We start from the raw sequence: 19,787 nt of genomic DNA, 5'->3' as shown, positions 1-19,787 counted from the left end.
CTCTTACTCTACTTCCCCACCGAGGAGAAAACCCCAAGGCAGAAATGATGGGAACAGGGAAAACGTCTGGCCTTGACGTGCAAGGAATGGGAAGAGATCTACTACAGGATGAGGCATGCTGTGCGTAACACCGCAAGCATAGAAACAGCTGTTAAATTTGCAACTTATTGGTACATAACTTCCCTTCCACTACAAAGAGGCAAACATAGCCATGGAGCAGACTGCTGGAGAGAATGCGGGGCTCCTGGGATGTTGCTTCACCTTCGCTGAGACTACCCAAAGCTCATGTGATACTGGGAAGTGGTTCTGGCCTCCATTGACACATACGTCGACACCCAATTGCCACGCTTGCCACATTACGTTGTCGTGGGGATCCCCAACACCCTCACCTTTCCACTTAAATCGTGCAGGGAATGACTCGTTAGCCTAGCACTTAGAGCAGCGCTCCAAGGAATAATTGGCATTGAGGAACCGAAAAGCTTCCGACACACACAGCATGGCTCCATAGGACATGGCGTATACTGGGAATGGAACACTTGTCCCTAGCACTAACCTTTCAACTCGATACTTACAGAGAGCTATGTTAACCATTTATTTTGCTGCTCTTAGCTTACTTTTATGAACTGACATGCCCTAGATACCTATGCATACAGCGTTTAACCCAGACTGATGATTAGACACATGAGGAGGAAGCAATGATGAAGGGTTGAGGTGCTGGACACACTACACTGCTTAGGTGCTCTGTAGCGGAGTGACTACGGGGCAAATGTGGGAAGGATCACATATGGCTTACCTGTAATGCGTAAGATTGTAATAATGCAATGCTATCAAATTAAATGAATTCGATTTGAACCATTAAACTGCACTACAGGCTGCTGTGGCAGGCCTTCAGTGGCAGCTCCTCCGCCTCGGAGGAGAGTTGCCCCACTGCTTTTAGAGCAGTGAAAGAGGGAAAAATAAAATGATAATACTGAACATTATTTTCATTTTTTTTGGTTGCTGCAGGGCTGGGTTAGGGTGGGACGGGGCTGGTGGCTCAGGGAGGAGGAGTGGACTATGCACACTAGAGCACATTTCTGCTTGGCTGACTTTTTTGGCTGGCCGTTTTGGCTGGCCAATCAGTCATGCACACTTTGCATATTCCCCATCAGGCTGTAATGGAATGCCTGGTAGGGAATATGCACAGGCTCCATGTTCTGATCTGGGCGCCGATGTATGTCACTCAGACCAATCATAACGCTCGCACTTTACATATTGCCCAACAGGCTGTAATGAACAGTCTGGTAGGAAATATACACAGGCTCCCTGTCTCCATCTGACAGCCTATTTATGGCACTCAGACAAATCACAACACAGCATTGCAGCGTTGTGATTGGTTCAGGGGAGCCTGTGTTCCCTGGTGCTTTCTTCTGGACTGGAGTCAGGAAGAGCAGAGAAGCGGAGAAGAGCTGCAGCCGGCGGAAAAGGTAAGTGCGTTTTTTTTATATATATACTTTTTTAAAACCTTGTCGTCCCCCCGCCTCACCACCCCCATTCCCTACTAGCCGCCACTGCAGGCAAATACACATTTTGAAGTGCTACTTTAATGTGTGGCAAAGGAGTGTTGCAGGACCACTAGCAGTATTTAATTGACAGGCTCTGAGTATATATAGTGCCATTTACTAAGGACTTATAATAAAATTAAATGTACCAAGTAGGTGTAAGACAATTTTACCATGTTTGAAGGAGAGAGCACACTTTACCAATGGCCAGCAGGTGCTTAAAGGAACAACAAACTGGTTCAGCAACAGAATGCAAAAATCTAGGCGAGACCCTGCAAAAAAGGGGCTGGTCCAACAGGTCACTGCTCTAAAGAAAGTACAGATGGCCACTCAGGCTGGACCTTAGGAGAATCTTGGCTAGAGAGAGAACTGGTGCCTGAAAACCTGACCAGGAGAGACTGGGGATTCATTTCCTATAATCAAGTACATTTTGAGACTCTTAGTTGCAGGAAGCAGGAGCAGGGAAGACTGTCTCACCCTTGGAGCTGTGAAAGGAGTCGCCCAGAAAAGCACCTGTGTTCCTGCACAAAGGAATGACTGGTATATTTTTAGATTTACTGAGAACATGGGCATGTTGCTGAGGTTTCTCCTGATAGGACGCAAGATATTGAGTTTTGTCTGGAAAGAAAAATGCTTCAGTTGGGCCATACATTAAAAGCACTACAATAGAAAATTTGTCCCAGTAGCGACAATTTTAAAGCACCAAGATGAAAGCCTTCACAGGAACACATTCACGTGTCTGCAATAGATGCAATTTAGTCTCAAAACATCAATTGATTGTTAAAGACATCACAATTGTCTATACACTTGAAAGAACGGTGCTCAGTATGAAAGGAGAGGATAAAGTGCTCAGGATAAATGTGCATTTGTGAGGGTTGTAAAAGAGGGAAGGTAATGTGCCATATATACATTATATTTACATGATGAAACCTGTCCAGCCTATAACAGGCCAATTATTGCAACAAAAAAATATAGTAGTGTGAGGACGCTGATAACAAATCTCAGTCGTCAAAGCTGATTTTAAAAGGAGCAAAAGTCAAAGTTTTGACCCCTTCCGGTAATAAAGGTTTTTAAGTCCTTAGCATGGGGGCTTCATCAGGACAGAGAGGGGAAGCACCTAATCTTGGAACACTGAGAGAAATCAGGCTGGGAAATGCGGTAGATGGGCTCCATAAAGCTCTCAACATGTGAATAGAGGCTTAGTCAGTCACCTCAACACGATGGTCCCAAGCACGGACGGCGGTGGATCAAAAGATCCCACAGTGTCATGGGACAATCCTTATGCGATAAACTTCCGTAAATCCTAAATTTCCTGGGATTAATCTCCGTCCGCCGTCTGGATCGGGAACCAGGAGCAGGGAAGACCGTCTCACCCTTTGAGCTCTGAAAGGATTCGCCCAGAAAACACCTGTGTTCCTGCACAAAGGAATGACTGCTATATTTTTAGATTAACTGAGAACATGGGCATTTTGCTGAGGTTTCCCCTGGTAGGGCGCAAGATATTGAGTGTCTGGAAAGAAAAATACTTCAGTTAGGCCATACATTAAAAGCAGCCTCATAGAACCTTGCTCAGCTACAAATTCCAGCCATGCTTCACCGAAGAATTTCAAAAAACAGAAAAGTTACTGAATCAGAAGACAGAATTGTCCTGATTGGAGCGCTTACCACTAAAACTGAAGACTTCAGCAGGAGCTTCAGAATTACATATTTGACTTCAATAGTCCCTAGCTGGTTTCAGTTTCTTGCCTTCCCTACCTGAGGACTTGAGCTTCAGAAAAAACTCCCCTTCCAGGTTGTTACCACTTGGCCTACCTGAAATCCACTCCATTGGAGTGGGCCTAAAATTATGTCCAGGCCCTAGTCAACTGTGAACTATGTCTTCTGATTAGTATTCTTGCCTCAAAGCACAAAGCACAAAAATAGCATATCTCATTTCACTCTTAATTGATTCTGATTGGGTTGATATCTTTTTGTTGGTGTGCCTACAGAATATCGAATAAAAAACATTGAGTTGAACAAATACCAAGTAAAAAATATCGTGGTTCAGGAATATCGACAGCAAGAATATCGTGGTCAAGAATATCGACTTAAGATAAGTAATATCGACTTTGAAAATATTGAAGTGTTTAATATCGTTTGCAAAACTATAGATGTTAAAAATGTTGTTTTTTTATTAGTGTTTTTAATTAATGTTATATATTTTAGTATATGTTTTATATGTATGTGATGTATGTTTTTTGGATAAGAATTGCCTGTATTTTTAACATGTGTTACATTTTTAGTAGTTATTAATTTTTTTTATTTGAATTTTGCGTTTTTAGTTCTGTAGCAGGTTTTGGGTTTATTCGGGAATAGGATAGGAAGTAATTTCATTATAATAAATTAATTGATTAATTTTTATTTATTAATATTAGTTTAATTGAGATTTTACAGTTTTGAATTTGTAGAGTAGTTTATTATTAATTAAATATTAATTGGTGGTTCATTAATTCTAATTGATTAATTTGTAATTATGTATGGTATTGTGTAATTAGTTTTGAGTGTGTTTTGTGGTGTTTATAGGTATAAACAGACTGCCGTGTCTGGTGGCTCAGTAGACTAAAGCAGCCACTACAGAGCCCTGTGTTTAACCTCATGTTCACAGGTTCAAATCCCAGCAGGTCCACTCATCCTTTCATCCATCTGAGTTTGGTAAAATGAGTACCCTTGGGTAACAATAAACATCTGTTATTCAGCACCAAGACACCTACAGGTAATCATGCACTTTACAAATACACCTGTTATGTTAAAAAGGGTGGGAATTAATTTACATTTAATTTATGAATTAGTAATTGGTTGTTAATAAAAAAAGATTTTAAACTTCTCTTTACTAAAACTTATACGCAATCCATCAGTACAGACAATAGAAAATAAACAAAACCGTTTGGGCATTTAGAAGAGTGGTATATATATCCTTTCCACCTGTCACTTCACATTGTGGGTGCAAAGCCCACCTCCTCAATAATTTTTTGGGTTCCTAACCTCTGTCCTTCTCCTGATTTCTCATCTATCACACTATATTTGTTCAATAATTATATACCATATTCTCCTGTTTCACCATTTACCTAATTACTTAAATGTATTGCTCCTGCCCCTGTTTATTTATCTGGTTTTGTATAATGCTCATGTTGTCTGTACTTTGTAAATTTTTGTTGCACTACTTTTCATATGCTTTTATACCCTATGTGCCTTATACTATCCTTATCTTGTAAAGCGCTCTGATACCTCTGGGTCTAGCCAGCGCTATATAAAACCTTAAAAAAAAATTAAAATAAAGCCCAGGCCCTCCAGATGATTCTCCACCCCGTTTAGACCCTCCTTATGTTCCCAAGGTTGTCTATGCCAATTAGACTCCATCTGCGAAGGTTCGAAGACCTCCCACTTTGCTCAGGGCATCACTTCCCCAGGGGTTTGTTGGGTCAGTCACAAATCTCACCCCAGCAGCTTTGTGATGGTGTGCCATGACCACACTACAGTCTGTGTATGTATAGGTAGAGACTTCGCTCGTTTTTTTATATAGAATTGAAGCGTACCCTCCAACTCTATTGCACGTCGATCAGCCAGGTCAGCTAGTTCAGAGAGAGGTGCAAACACCCAACCATTGATATTAATGAGTTGGGCCGCCCTGTAATAGTTCCAAATACCCGGGACAGCCAGGCCGCTCTCATAGACCTCCGCTGCAAGTTGCGCAGCGCAATACACGGAGTACCGCCTTGTTAAATACATTTAATTAATTAATCGGTAATTAATTATGGTCATTGTGTAATTAATTTTAGGTGTGAGTAGTTGTGTTTCTAAGTGTAAATAGTGGGAATTAATGTATTTTCAATTTAGGAATTAATAATTGGTTGTTAATTAATTTTAATCAATTGGTAATTAATTATGTTAATTTTGTAATTAATTGTAGGTGTGTGTTGTGGTGTTTATAGGTGTAAAAGGTGGTAAGTAATTTATTTTCAATGTAAGAATTAATAATTGTTAATTCATTTTAATTAATTAATTAGTAATTAATTATGGTAATTGTGTAATTCATTTTAGGTTTGGGACTTTATAGGGGTAAGGGGTGTTAAGCAGTTTATTTATTTTTTATTAATTTTTTTGGAGTAATTGATATTAATTAAATTAATTACAATTTTATTATGGTAATTGTGTAATTAATTTTAGGTGTGTGTTGTGGTGTTAATAGGAGTAAAGGGTAGAAAGTAATTTGTGTTTAATTAATTTATAGTCGTTTATATTACATATTTGATATTTATTTGGGGTAATTGTTTCTGTTTTTTGTCTGTTGTTTTTACTTTTAAAGGGGTAAAGGGTGGTTATTAAATAACTTTTAATTACTTTATTATTAATAGTAATAGTTTTTAATTTAAGTATAATGTTGAATTGTGTTTTATTATTTTATAGTTCAATTTAGGTGTGTGTTGTGGATATCATAGTGTTAACATGTGTTTACTAAATTAATGTTTATTCGTTTTTTTTATTAATATTGTTTATAGTTGATTATTAATTATGCTAATTATGGAAGTAAATCTGATTCAAAATGTTGAAGTGTTTTGTTTTTGGTGTGGTGTTATAGGATAGGAAATAAAATAAATACATTTATATATTGATTAATTTTTTTGTTGGTAAATATGTTCTAGTTTTAAATTAAAAAAAACCATGTATTTATTATTTCATTTTATATAATATGTGTAGGTTATATGTAATTAATATTATAATATGTTTTATTTTTTTATATTTCGCTATCTAACACTTTCCCTGATGTTGCACTCACTGGAGTGGGAATAGTAATTTTTACTCCTCTGCTATCCAGCACTTTCCCTAGTGTTGCTCTCAGTGGAGTGGAAATAGTAATTTTTACCCCTCCGCTATTCAACAATTTTCCTACTGTTGCAGTCACTGGAGTTGGAATAATGAATTTAATTCCTCCGCTATCCAATACTTACTCCAATACTTGCACTCACTGGAGTGGGAATAGTTAAATATATGTGTATAAATTATTATGTTTATCTTTTTTATTAATTTTATTTGTTATATTTCACTCAAATGTATATTTTTTTGTATTGTTAAAATTATGTTGAATATTTAATATATTCAATATATATTATTTTATATTTATATAAAAGCCAATATTTTATGCATCTATATTTTTTACATCGATATTTTTTGGTCATTATTTTTGTACTTACCTGTTTAAGTATCAGAGTCCATTTTTGTTATCTATATTTTTTACGCAATATTTTTAACATCGATATTTTTTACATTGATGTTTTGTCAGTGAACCCTTTTTCTTATAACATTTTCTTATTTTCTTGATTTGGCTTTGCGATTTGTTGCAGTTTCTTGACTTTAAAATTGTTTTGTACCATTGTAATATAACACACATTTCTCTGAGGAATTGCCTGCTGCTTGTGCATTTGCTGCCATTGTTTGAGAAGGGATTCTCTCAAAACTACGTTGTTACCTAACCAGATTTTGGGGGATATTCACAAAGAAGTGGTGGTGAGAGGCATTAGCCTCCTTGGCTTAAAACCTCTCACCGCCACTTCGGAAACGCCAGGCTGCACCCTATTCACAAGAATGTGGTGCAGCCTGTCGTTTCCCCCATTGACGGCACTAAGTCTCACGACTTAACGCCAAAACAGGCACCCTTGCACCAGAGCGCAAGGGTGTCTGCGGGCAGGGAGGTTTGTTAATGCACAGGAAGGTGTCCCTTCCTGTACATTAACAAACCGAAAATGCCAGTATGCTTTTTCCATGTGTGCTGCTACACGCAGCACACATGGAAAAAGCAAAAACGTGGTGAAATGAAGCTTTTCTCCTCGTTTAGCCACCTTGAGACCTGATTTTTCTAGGTCTTAAGTTTGGTGCTGCCACCTATTATCGCCGCCCTTGATAATAGGCGGTAGCGTCAAATTCAATGGGTGTTGCGGTGGTACGCCCACCACAACACCCACTGCACGCCCCCTTTCACGTTAAGTTTAGAGTGAAAGGGGCCTTGTTCTCAAGGCAGCTTTAAGCCACTTAACGTGGCTTTAAACCACGTTAAGTGGGTTAACGCTGGCTTGAGAATAGGGCTCTGGCCCTATCGCCACGGGAACGCCGATAGGCGATAGGGGCTTGTGAATATGCACCTTTGTTTGTTAAATTAGGTGAGGCAGTCCTTCCAATATGAATGAGCCAATTTCTAACAGTAACAAAGTCTCCTTCCGTGTGGAACATGAGAGATCAAATATTTCCACTGAGCACAGCCAATACTCCCCATTGGTGGTATGGCTCTACTGGTGGGAATAACACTGATGGAAGATGGAAGGACCTAAGTGGCTTTTTTAAAGGCTGTCCATTGTACTGCACATATTTGTATAGTTTCTTTCATGTAGAAAAAATGTTAAATTAACTGTCTCTGAGGCAGGCAGTAAATATCAGATATTGAGGCCACACATGCCTCTTTATCAAAAGTACTCAGAGAAGTACTTTCTGCATTTTGTTCAGAATGCCTAATAACAGGTAACTCAAAAAAAGAAATAAAGGCTCCTAAAATAAACATTGTCCTAGGAAAAGAATTCTGTTTGCACTAATGGAAATCCCCCTGAGCAACTCATCTTTCTAATGTGTTATTCTTCGGGTAGTGTGTTGAAGGGCATTTCTTAAGTCAGCATGCAGTCTGCATTAACTCCATTGCCTGCAATCCCAGCCGGGGTTTGAAACAGCCACTGCAGTATCTGAGGTTTCACTTCCATCTGCTAAAACACTTAACTGCTTCTTTCCCTTCCTATGTTGGCACAAATGGAATACTAATCCTTCCAGACAGCAATTATTTTTTATAGAAGATTATATTGACATTTCCATCCATTTTCAATACTAATTTCAGAGAAGAAACATGAGCCTAATGTAAGAAGTAGATGCACACATGGTGAGTCAGCCATGCCTCAGAATTACTTTGGTTACGGCAACCAGACTGTCTTGTGCAAAAGAACAGAACAAGAATAGCATGATGACCTATCAATGTGCAGTCTTTAGAAAATCACTACAAGTATGGTATAACATTTTTTAATGGTGCTAGTATTATAGTATTTTTGAACCCAAAAGTGTATTTGCACCTAAAAGGGGCTCTGCACCTGAATCTCAATCTGCTGTCAAAAAATATGATGTATTACTGATACACACCTTACAACTAATGTAATGTTTTACTTTCATATTTTTAGGTCTCGCATGCACTGTGTCTTGTGAGACATAATGTGTATTTTACAGTGGTCTTAGAGGCCTCCCATCGCTAATCATTAGCTGGCTCCATTGCCAATTTCATTGGCTTGTTTCTTATTTATCAGCAACCATATTCTTCCTTCCTCTTCCTATGATTGTGCCTTTCCTGAGGCATGGATGCATTACTTCTGTCCTTCCACGGCTCATCTTTGAGGTGTTACTTTTTTCTTTGTGTTAAGTTATTCAACCAGTGTCTTTTGCAGCTGTCTCTCTCTCATGCCTTTAAGTGGGCCGGATTCTGCCAGTGCTCAGCACTGGCAGTTCTGAAAAGCAGGTACTGGGACGGGTCCATATCAGGCTCTCCATTTTTGCCCTCACAATCTGGGTGGAAAAAAATCTCATCTCAAAATCTCACCCTTCACTGCCTGTGATGTAACTTCAAAGAGACTCATTGTAGTTCTTTCACAGTCTCATCATCTCAAGCATTTACAATATTGTGTGCAACAAAGCCATAGTTATTGCTTAATTGTCTTACGCAACTAACAACCATTGACAAAGCCAATAGCCCTTTCCTCTTGTAGGTGTAATGTTATTTGTTATATTATATGTCTGGATGCAATGACTGAAGAAGCAAAATACCAGTTGGCGACACACTGCTAAGCATACATTTTCAGCTTACCTGTTTTTAAGCCACACCCTTGATTAAATCAATCATGCCCCTTTGGGAGACCCCACAGTTTTTCAGCCCACTTAAAGCTCTACACGCTCTTGTGCCTCCCCCCTCTGTGTTCGTCTCACCCACCATCCCTTTCTTGTCCATCGTGTTGCCCCACCTGCTGTTCCTCTGTTGTTCATGTTGAACCCCCTGTTGTCTGTGTTGCCCTTATCAACCTGCCCTCCCTCTGTTCTCCATATTAATCCAACCACCCACCCTCCCTCCGTTGTCCTTTTCACCCTCACACCCTCCCTCCATTGTCTGTGTGGACTGACACACGCCCTGCCTCTCCCGATGTCTGTGCTGTCCCCACCAACTATAAAAACCAAATGCTGTGGTGCAGCCAGCACCAGCCTGGGCTTAGTGCTTTTTTTGTTATAACGCACAGTGTTTCTGTCGGGTATAGCTATTTCTTTGTAATTGAAAACAATCATATAAACAATAAATCAAATGATGGCGCAAAATACCAGATAAAATTCAACATTCATTCATAGTGACAAGAATGGATGATTTAGCAAGAGTTAGAGTTTATCAAAAAGAAATGTTTAATGTAATACAATAATTTCCATGAGGAAACGCTGTCTAATAATTCAATTAATGCAACGGTGCAAGTGACCAATATTTACAGTGACAAGGTGAATAAAGTGCAGATGTGACATAATCAGTGTATTTAACATGTACGTGATACTGCAAGCTAATAAAGAGATATTTACAAGTTGAAAATATGAAAACAGTGTCCAATTTTATAGTATAATACAAGTGTCTCAAGCTCAGGAATTGATCTACATTCGTTTTTAAAGCAATGAGACCTATGGAGGATTGGACTTATAACAACCGTTGACGTTTCGACCCTGCCAGTAGCAATAATGTAAGATTACCAATGGGGTCTTCATCAGGACAAGGAGGGGATCAGAGAGCCAATTACGCAAGTTGAATCGATGCCCTAAATAATTATTGGGGGAAAACTGCATTAAAGTCAGTCAACCCTGAAATAGGATTAGTCCCACTGTACAACTGGTGCAATTTGATTGTGGATCAGAGTGACCCAAAGTCTCAAGAGTGCGACTGCCACTTTCGTTTGTAAGGCAATTCACGTTTGTGTCCGGCAGTTACTTTAAAATTGTAGAATGTTGAAAGTTGCCTCTGGTTCAGTAGGCAAAACTGGCTGTCACTTATCAGTCGTGACCCACAAAATAGAGCTCATCCTCGATGAACGGGCTTCACAATCCTGTATTCTGTCTGTTACAATATTTATGCCCAGGTTCTCAGGGATACTGGGTTACCCCTTTGGTTTTTATAGGTAGCGGTAGCGGGTTGCACGTTTTACCCCCACAAATGTCCACTTTCCCTCCATGTAGCTTCCTAACCCACCAATCCCCAAAAAAAAAGCTATGATGTGACTAGCACTGGCAATGTCATCGCGAGCTTTATTTTTTAAATTTTCACCCATGCGCAAATTTTAATTGTATTGTGAGGATGAAAGGCAGAGAAGCCAGGCGTACGTGTTCGGGCAGATCTTTTCCCTGTAGGCACATTTGCTTTTAGGGACCTATTTCAGAGTAGGTACTGCTGCACAGGTGAAACACAGGGGCTCTCTGTTTGTAACTAACCACTTCTGTTGTAAACAAAAGCTAATAAAAGGACTCCAACATGTTAAAATCGGTTTCATCGCGTGTGTTACCTATTTTTTTTTATTGAAATGTAAATGGTGCATAAAAAGTGCCAAGTTTATATCGAGAAAGCAGCAACATCAAAAACAATATAAATCCCAGTACGTTTTATTAAAATGGCCGTGCGCTCTTTTTTGGAGTTCCAGAGGGGCGCAGATGGGTCCAAAAAGCGCCAGTGGGGGGAAAAATTGGATGCTAAAAATGGAGCGGTGCAAGTCGCATATAGATGCAATCCATTATTTCGTCACAGAGACCACCCTCTGAACCACCCTGCCTTCAATTGAGTTCATTGGGGGTTCAGCAATATGAAATATTCCAATATTTTCCCAGAACTCTAAACGATCAAGGTTTCTGTGAAGTAACAGCGGTGAAGCATATCTGTCATTTCTCCTTATCAGCAGGTCTGCAATGTTTGAATCGTTTCTCTACAAATGTGTTTTTTTAATGTGTTCTTCTTAGAAACAAGCACAATTCCACTGTGCGTGTCACTGCGACAGTGGGAGCTGCATTGCACTTGTGCCCGCTTTAGAGGTCTCTGTGCGGTTTATAGTGGGCTGCAGCTTCCTACAGTCCTGCTTGCACAAGGTCACACCTGTTAAAGGCATCCGTGGAAAACGCTTAACATCGCATAGACAAAGCAAAGATGTGTGATCGGAGCCCTGCCTTAGTTGCTATACAAGTGTGTGACATGCACTTGAAAATGATGCTGCACCCACAAGCCAAAATTGTTGCAAATGGCAACTTTTCTGTCACAGGACTTGTAAAGTGAAAACAGCCTTAACAAAAAAAAGTGTTTGTACACTGCTGATGAATTTGCATGAGGGATGACTTTACCTCTGCATGTGGTTTGTGTCCTACATATGATAGCACAATGCAGTAAAGAAGTGGGCGAGCTGCTGAGGGCCGAGCCTGGCTTGAGCTAGGCGTCTGTCCACCATGGCTCCGCCTAAGGTCCAATGGGACTCCAGAGCCAAAACCGACCTGAGAAATTCTGGCTTCTGCCTACCGTAAATCTTTCACATACAGTATCCATTCTCAACATACTACAAGGATCCCCACACCCCCAGGGTGCAGCAGGGAAGGGTCAGGCCAGTACTGCCAGTTATTTTGCATTTCCACAATCAAACTTCAAAATGCCTGTGCCACTGGCTAGCCAGGCATCGGGAGCATCAGGCATTTCCCCGGGAGGCTGGAAGGGTGGGGTGGGTTTTGCAGCTGTAGGTAGGGCCAGACTGGGTACCCACAGCAGCTTTGGCAAGTTTGTCAGACCAGCCTTCCGGGAGGAGGGGGGTGCTGGTTTTGTTACTGGGGGTCGATATTCCAGCACCCGCCCCCAGTAATCAAACCGGCCCCACCATTATAGCCTTCGGCTCAATGCCTGCTATGGCAAGCCCGGCCCTGGCTGTGGGGGCTGGTTTTGTTGTAGTGCTGCAATATCGGTCCCCAGTAACAAAAGCAGCAGGCAAGCATTTCCAGTCTCCCAGGGCATGGCAGTGATTCCCCAGGGCCTGGTCCGATAAAATTACCAGGGCTACTTTGAGTTTCCGACTCCAGCCCAACTAGCCGCTCCTCTGATGGACCTACAGGGGCTTGGAAAATGATTTGAAAGTTCGCAATGGGGGAGGCAGGAGGCAGAGAGGAAGTAGTTTGACACCTGTATAGGCAGAGAATGATGGCTGGAGCCATTCCAGTTTATTCCCAGAGCATAGGTCAGGGCGGATCAAAGGAAGAGCTATAGGAAGAGAAGTTAAGTAGAGGGGAAGGGTGTATAGTGAGCAAGAGCAGAGAAAGTGAGAGAGAAAGTGCTTATGGGAGACGTGGAGGAGGTAGAAAGTGATGGAGTAAAGACAGAGAGAAAGTGAAGTCAGAAAATGGCAGAGGAGAGAGCGTGAGAAAAAGAGGCAGAGAGAGCAACAGAGATGGAAAGGGGTGGAGGGACAGGTGGAAAACAAGAGAAATTGAAAGACCAGGCATATGGCGAGATGAAGGGAGAATGAGATAAAGTGAAACAGTAGTCACATAGAGCTTTGTTTCTTGGCTCGGCTTGTGTTTTGGCTCTAAGAGTCAGGCCGGACTTCTGGCTCAGCTCTGGCTTGCCTTTTCCCATGAATCTGCTAGCTTGTCCACGTCTAATTTGCAACAAGTGTGACTTTGCATCTAAATATGATTTTGCATGTGATTAGTGCTCGGAAATATTTTCCACACTCACATTGATGTGAAAGAAATGGTGATTTTCCACCAAAATGTGATATTGCAACTAAATGTGATTTTGCACCTGCATGTGATTTTACACATGATGTACTCCTCCCAAATGCGTTTTGCCCTCCTAAAAGTGTTTCATCACTCCTGCTAATGTTTAACCAAGACTTTTCACCTCAATGTGATGCCACAATACTGGTTAATTTGTGCCAAGAGGGTATTTGTATCAAAGTGATTTTGCATCTAAGAGTAGTTTTTACAACTAAGGGGCAGATTCCGATCTCGTTGGGAAAGCCCTCTGTCCGAGTTGGATCCGGAGGGTTTTCCGACCGAGCCGTGCCCATGGAGTCCGACGGAGCGAGTACGATGCAGCTGTATGCTGACTGACTCGGGTCGCTCGGACTCCCATAGAAGTCAATGGGAGCCAGTCATATGACACGTACACGGGCTGCCATTGGCTAAATGGGTACGTTGCGAACAAGGGCGTCCCATGTAGTGTGTATGCATTGGTGCCATCCACACCGTACATGCATGTGTGGGGGGACCCTTGGGTCTCCCCCTGCGACCGATTCGTAAGGCCACGGGTGAATGGGCGTCCGGAGCGGACTCCCGAAGTCCACTTCCCGGTGCGTGTTTGTGTCGGAGGCTCCGACTCGATCCGGCTGTCCGAATCGTGCATCGTACTGGCTTGGTCGGAAATCGCCTCCATTGCACGGCATGGTTTGCTTACGGACGAGACGTACGGAGCGGTTCAGACTCGGAAACAAGTCGGTCGCCATTTTTGCGTTTCTCGCATCGTACAGCTGTACGAGTTGGTCGGTAAACACGCCTACGGCTCGTACCTTTCCAGCCGGATCGCGTTCGTAGCTCTTCCGAGCGAGATCGGAATCGGCCCCTAAATGTTAATTTTCAAATTAATGTGATTTGTGTTTCTAAATGTTTTTCAACTCATGCTGATGTTGCACCTCAAAATGCTGTCTAGCAAATATGAGGTCATACAGATGCAGACCTTGTACTCTTAACGTGACATCTTTGTAGGCACTCTTTCTATGTAGTTGGTGATACTCAATAGCTGTTTATTGTGGCTTTTCCATTCTGAATTTGTTTATTTAGATTAATAACCTAGATGTTTTTTGTTTTATTTGAATATGGCCACCAGTCCTGAAAAAAAGAGCCTCACATCATATCAGACTTCAAAACGTACGTAACAACACTTCAGCTATCCTATGTCCCACTGAACTACCCAAAACGACCCTCAAATATTAAAACCAACAAGCACTTATGTTCCATCCTGATACATTGTTTAGTGACAAATACCACACTTAATGACTGGGCTCCATTAAAACTGGCCTACTCTTGATTTGTAATAAGGGCATACCCTAATACATAGATCCTCTATGATCTCTCGCCTTTGTGTCAGACAATACAATAAAAGGGAAACTCTTTCGAGAAATATACAGAAATGTAAGCTATACATCACGTGTATGAAACAAATGCATGAAAATAGGTCATGATTCCATCCTTGGATAGTTTCCATATTGTTCAGGTCTCCACATTGTCTGAGGTCCTGAAGGTGTTCAAAGTTTCGTCTTTAATTTGGGACATTAACACCAATATCATGCCTAGCAACTCCATTGGATGCCTTCCCAATGGCTCACCATCCTCCACACTCACGATATCCCATTACCACTCACACACCTCAGGGGAAATGAAACCAGATAAAAAAATGTCCAGTATAAATGATGGTAATCATGACCATAACCTGGAACAAAGGTCTTGCCCTTTCCCACATCCCTCCTAGTAGCCACCACTTCTCGTGTATACAGTCTTCTTCTGTGAACCAACCCAGAGTCCTCCCAGCAGCCACCACCATTTCCTGATATAGTATCCCTCTGTCTACTAACCTTTTGATTCAGTACAGCCACTCCAAAAAAAAAAAGAAAAAAAACTAACTACAGTTACAGGAGAGTTAGTGGCCGCGTACGCAGTCGCAACAGACACTGAAATCATTGAAACAAATTGTATTAACATTTTGTCAGCTCAAGCAGCAGAGCTCATCGCTCTGACACAAGCCTGTATTCAAGCCACAAATAAGAAAGTCAACATATACACAGATTCACGTTATGCATGAGTCGTTCATGACTTCGGCGTGCTGTGGCGAGAGAGAGGTTATTTAACTTCTCACGGTGCCCACATTCAGCACGGACCACTCATTCACGCCCTATTAGATGCAATACATCTACCCACTGCAATATCGATTATGAAATGCAAAGCTCATACGAAAGTTACCGATATCATTTCTCAGGGTAATGATTTAGCTGACAGAACAGCCAAACAGACTGCTCAGAGTCAAACTCACATAACTGACATGACAAAGACAATAGTCCCGACACCAACACATTGCATGACAGTTAAGGATCCCGCTCTTGACGTAATTGACATACAGACACATGCTACACCAGATGAAATAAAGAAATGGACTGAATTAGGAGGGATCCAAACAGATCAAGGATGGATGACGAAGGAAAAATCTATATGGTTTCTTCCTGATTCCATGGTTCAAGTTGTTATAAATACCGTACATAGTCCAGCGCACCTAGGAGAAAAAGCTATGCTAGACAGCATTCAACACATTTGGTTCAACAAACATTTACGAGCAGCAGCTAAGCAAAAAGTCCGTACCTGTATGATATGTTGTCAGTTTAATCCAGGTAAAAGCATTCCCGTAGAGCAGGGTGGATTTCAGCCTCCTGATCACCCTTTTGAAGTCCTCCAGATGGATTATATCCAGATGGAACGTTGTCGAGGATTCAAATATGTTCTCGTAGTTGTATGCGCTCTTTCCCGTTGGACAGAGGCGTATCCCGTCTCAGATTACACTGCCCCGACTACTGCCAAACAGTTAGTCCGAGAATTCTTCCCACGATATGGTTTACCACGTGTTGTCTACTCAGATAACGGCCAGCCGTTCGCATCCGAATTAATGAAACATGTTTCACTTTTGCTAGGATATCAATGGAAGTTTCATTGTGTCCGACACCCCGAGGCAGCAGGTCTCGTGGAACGACATAATCAAACTCTGAAAATCAGATTGTCCAAAATATGTAGAGAGAAAGGTGTCGATTGGGTAATAGCTTTACCAGTTGCACTCTTTTACATGAGAATGGTAGCGCACTCTCGAACAGGGCTATCCCCGTATGAGGTGATCTTCGGTAGACCACCAAATATGTGGGGGACGCCTATACCTCGTAAAATAACTGATATTGACTGTAATATGCTGACAGACTACCTGGCTTCTTTGATGTCTGCACTACGATCTTGTCGTTCACAGGTAGCTGCAGCCTTTCCCGACAACACTGAGGTGAAACCCCATGACGTAGTTCCCGGGGACCTCGTGCTGGTGAGGAACTTTGACCGGAAGACTCAGCTGGATCCTAGGTGGAAGTCGCCGCAACTAGTATTGCTTACCACAAGGACAGCCGTGAAGATCGAAGGCCGCAAGGGCTGGTTACATTCAAGTCATATCAAGAAATTTTATGGACTACCATCCGATGTACAAAGTCAGCCCTGCATTCCCTTACAGACTGATTCAAAACTCCCTTTGGTAGAAAAGACTGAAACCGAACTCTATAAATTAAAACTGCGGTCTAGTAAGTCAGACAATTTGATTGTTTAAGTCCTCTCCAAGGTGAAGCGGTTGAATTGTTCCTGACATGTATCCTCTAGACCTGAATAGAGAAAGAAAAAGTCTAATACAGTTGAAGAAGCATGCGTATTGTAAATCACTGCGTAGTCATTGCACAGTAACGTTATTGATTTTGTTTTTTCTAAGTTTTCTGATCATTATTGTCAGCATACTATTACACATGTATTACCCTATTCTTAAACATAATCACAATGTAACTGCAGAACATTCTTTTAGCGAATTACCTCCGCATGAATTGTCCTATAGATTTGCGCTGCGTAATAACACTTTCATTAGTATGTTACATCATTCCCATCAGACCAGCAATGCTACCAATTGTTGGATATGTGGCCGACTTCCTCCCTATCAGAACTATAAGGGAGTATTGCCTCTCTTTCCATATCCATTCACACACAATGGCTCCTGTGGAGCATGGTCTAGTTTAATTAATTCCTTAGATTTAAACCTGAACTCAGTTTTACTCAAAGTCTGCTACCCTAACAAGGAGGGACTTCCCAAAAGAACAGGAACTGATCTAGAAAATGAAGTATATGGATTAGGTAATTTTACACTTAATCTCATGATCCTGAACATTGAATCCGAAGCTACACCAATCTTGCCCGCCATGTCAGTATTCCCAGTAAAAGGGGAATTATGTGTGAAAAAGAATGGCTCCATACATATGGGCCATAGTAAATGCACCACTGTAATAAAATTCAGTGATCAAGGCAAATCGTCATTCCTATTTCATATGTGGCCAGACCGCATATACACGCTTACCTCTAGATTGGGAGGGCACCTGTTTCATAGCATTCCTTCTGCCACCTGTTTTCCTAGCCCCTCCTGATTATCATAGGAATATCCATTTAGTACACACTAGACAGCAGAGAGATCTCCCAATTGTCGATTACACTGAGACGGCATGGGAAAAATATACAGATTTCAATAAAGGTCTCTTTCCCTATATAGGTACAGTCACTAATAGTAAGCTGATACGTAGATTAACTAGGACCCTTGAAGCCGTAGTAAATGAAACTATTTCCGCCTTAGGCAACTTAACAGAGGAGCAGTCTGCGATGCGGATTGTTGTTCTTCAAAATCGTCTTGTCCTTGACGTCATCCTGGCCGATAGGGGCGGAGCTTGTAGGGTCATCGGATCAAGTTGCTGCATATTCATCCCAGAAAATTCGCCATCTGTATATAAAGCTATAACTCGCCTTCATAAGATTGTAAGCCAGATACACCAGAATCCAGGCACCTGGACTTGGTCCGGTTGGTTTTGGAGCGTGTTGTCAGCCTGGGGATGGAGAATACTATCCTTCCTAGGTATTGGCTTTCTCATATTATTCAGTTGCTGCTTATGTCTACAATGTGGGCCAGCGATTTGTGGTCTGTGTGCCACATCGTGCATCCCACATTCAAGTTTTCGTTCACAATGCCGAAAGAAGAAAGAAGAACAAATGATGTTATATGAACAGATTGATGGATTAATGAAGATCGATATCTCCTGAGGTCAGTAGGGGACAAGGAGGGAATGTGGAAATATGAATTTTCGTGATCCATTATGTCCCCTATCTTGGACCCCAACGGTTCCATGTACATGCTACAAGTACATGTATGTTCTCTTTAGTTCCAGTTATGAAGACGCAAACATATGTGCGTCCACCGTCAACATGTCCTCTTTCAGATCCGCCATGAATGGGTCGGATATTCCATTCCTAAGTATGAAAGGCCACCGACTTTGTATGGCTCAGTTACTCTATTTTACAGTTCAGGCGAGTAGGCCCTGAATGCTGCCATCAAGTCTTTCCCTGCTTCCTACCTCTGACAGCTCCAGTCTGAGCTCGCATCTGTATCCATGAACTTTGTCCTACTCCCTGCGCGGCTAACGGTGCCTGACTTCGGCCTGTCTGCCTGCCAAAAACTGTATTTCACCTTCAAGATTATCTGCTCCGCTCTCTATCCAATGCATTCCTGTCTACTAGTTTAGGTAAACATTCTTCCAGCTACCGAGCGAAGAGCCCGGCCTTGCTGTCCCTGTGCAAGTAATTCATAGCCCTGTTACTATGGAAGATTTCTGCCCTCGCTTCTCATGTAGACACTTAGACGCTTGTACACGCACTCACAGTCAGTATAGAATAGATTCTGCCCGAGAAATATTTCCTAATGGATAACATAGTTCTTTAAACATAGGATGTTAGATATGATTCGGGATTAGGTTGACTTGACCTCCCAGACTTCTGTCTCCACATGTAAAGCTAAATGTCAAGTCCCCTTCACCCCCTAGTTGCACGTCAATCACACGTCATGCGGCTGCGCGCGCATCCTTGCCAAATATTTCTGCTGACATTGCCAGATTCTCTTATGGATCCACCCATTGACATCATGCATAGTGACGTTTTTTTTGTTACACCCAGTTACGCCTAATTTTTAGTTACGCATGTATATTATTATCTGTTTTATCAGCTGTTACGCCTCCTGCATCTGTTTCACTGTAAATGCCTTTTCTATAAATATGATTGTCTGTCAATAATGTATTGCCTATCCTTCCTGAACCTTCGTGGTGATGGAATTTGATTGCCATGGGTCGACCCATCCTAGTTTCCTTTGTAAGGAATAAAGCCTTTCAGACCCTCTAATACCACGGATTCTGCCTCTCATTTTACTGAGTTATTCGTAATAAGTTTCCGCATCAAATTAAGTACCGGTAATTAAATTATTTACCACAATCCACA

Source organism: Triturus cristatus, chromosome 12 (genome assembly GCF_964204655.1).
Source record: "Triturus cristatus chromosome 12, aTriCri1.1, whole genome shotgun sequence".
NCBI lineage: Eukaryota > Metazoa > Chordata > Amphibia > Caudata > Salamandridae > Triturus > Triturus cristatus.
This window is presented reverse-complemented; position numbering follows the sequence as displayed.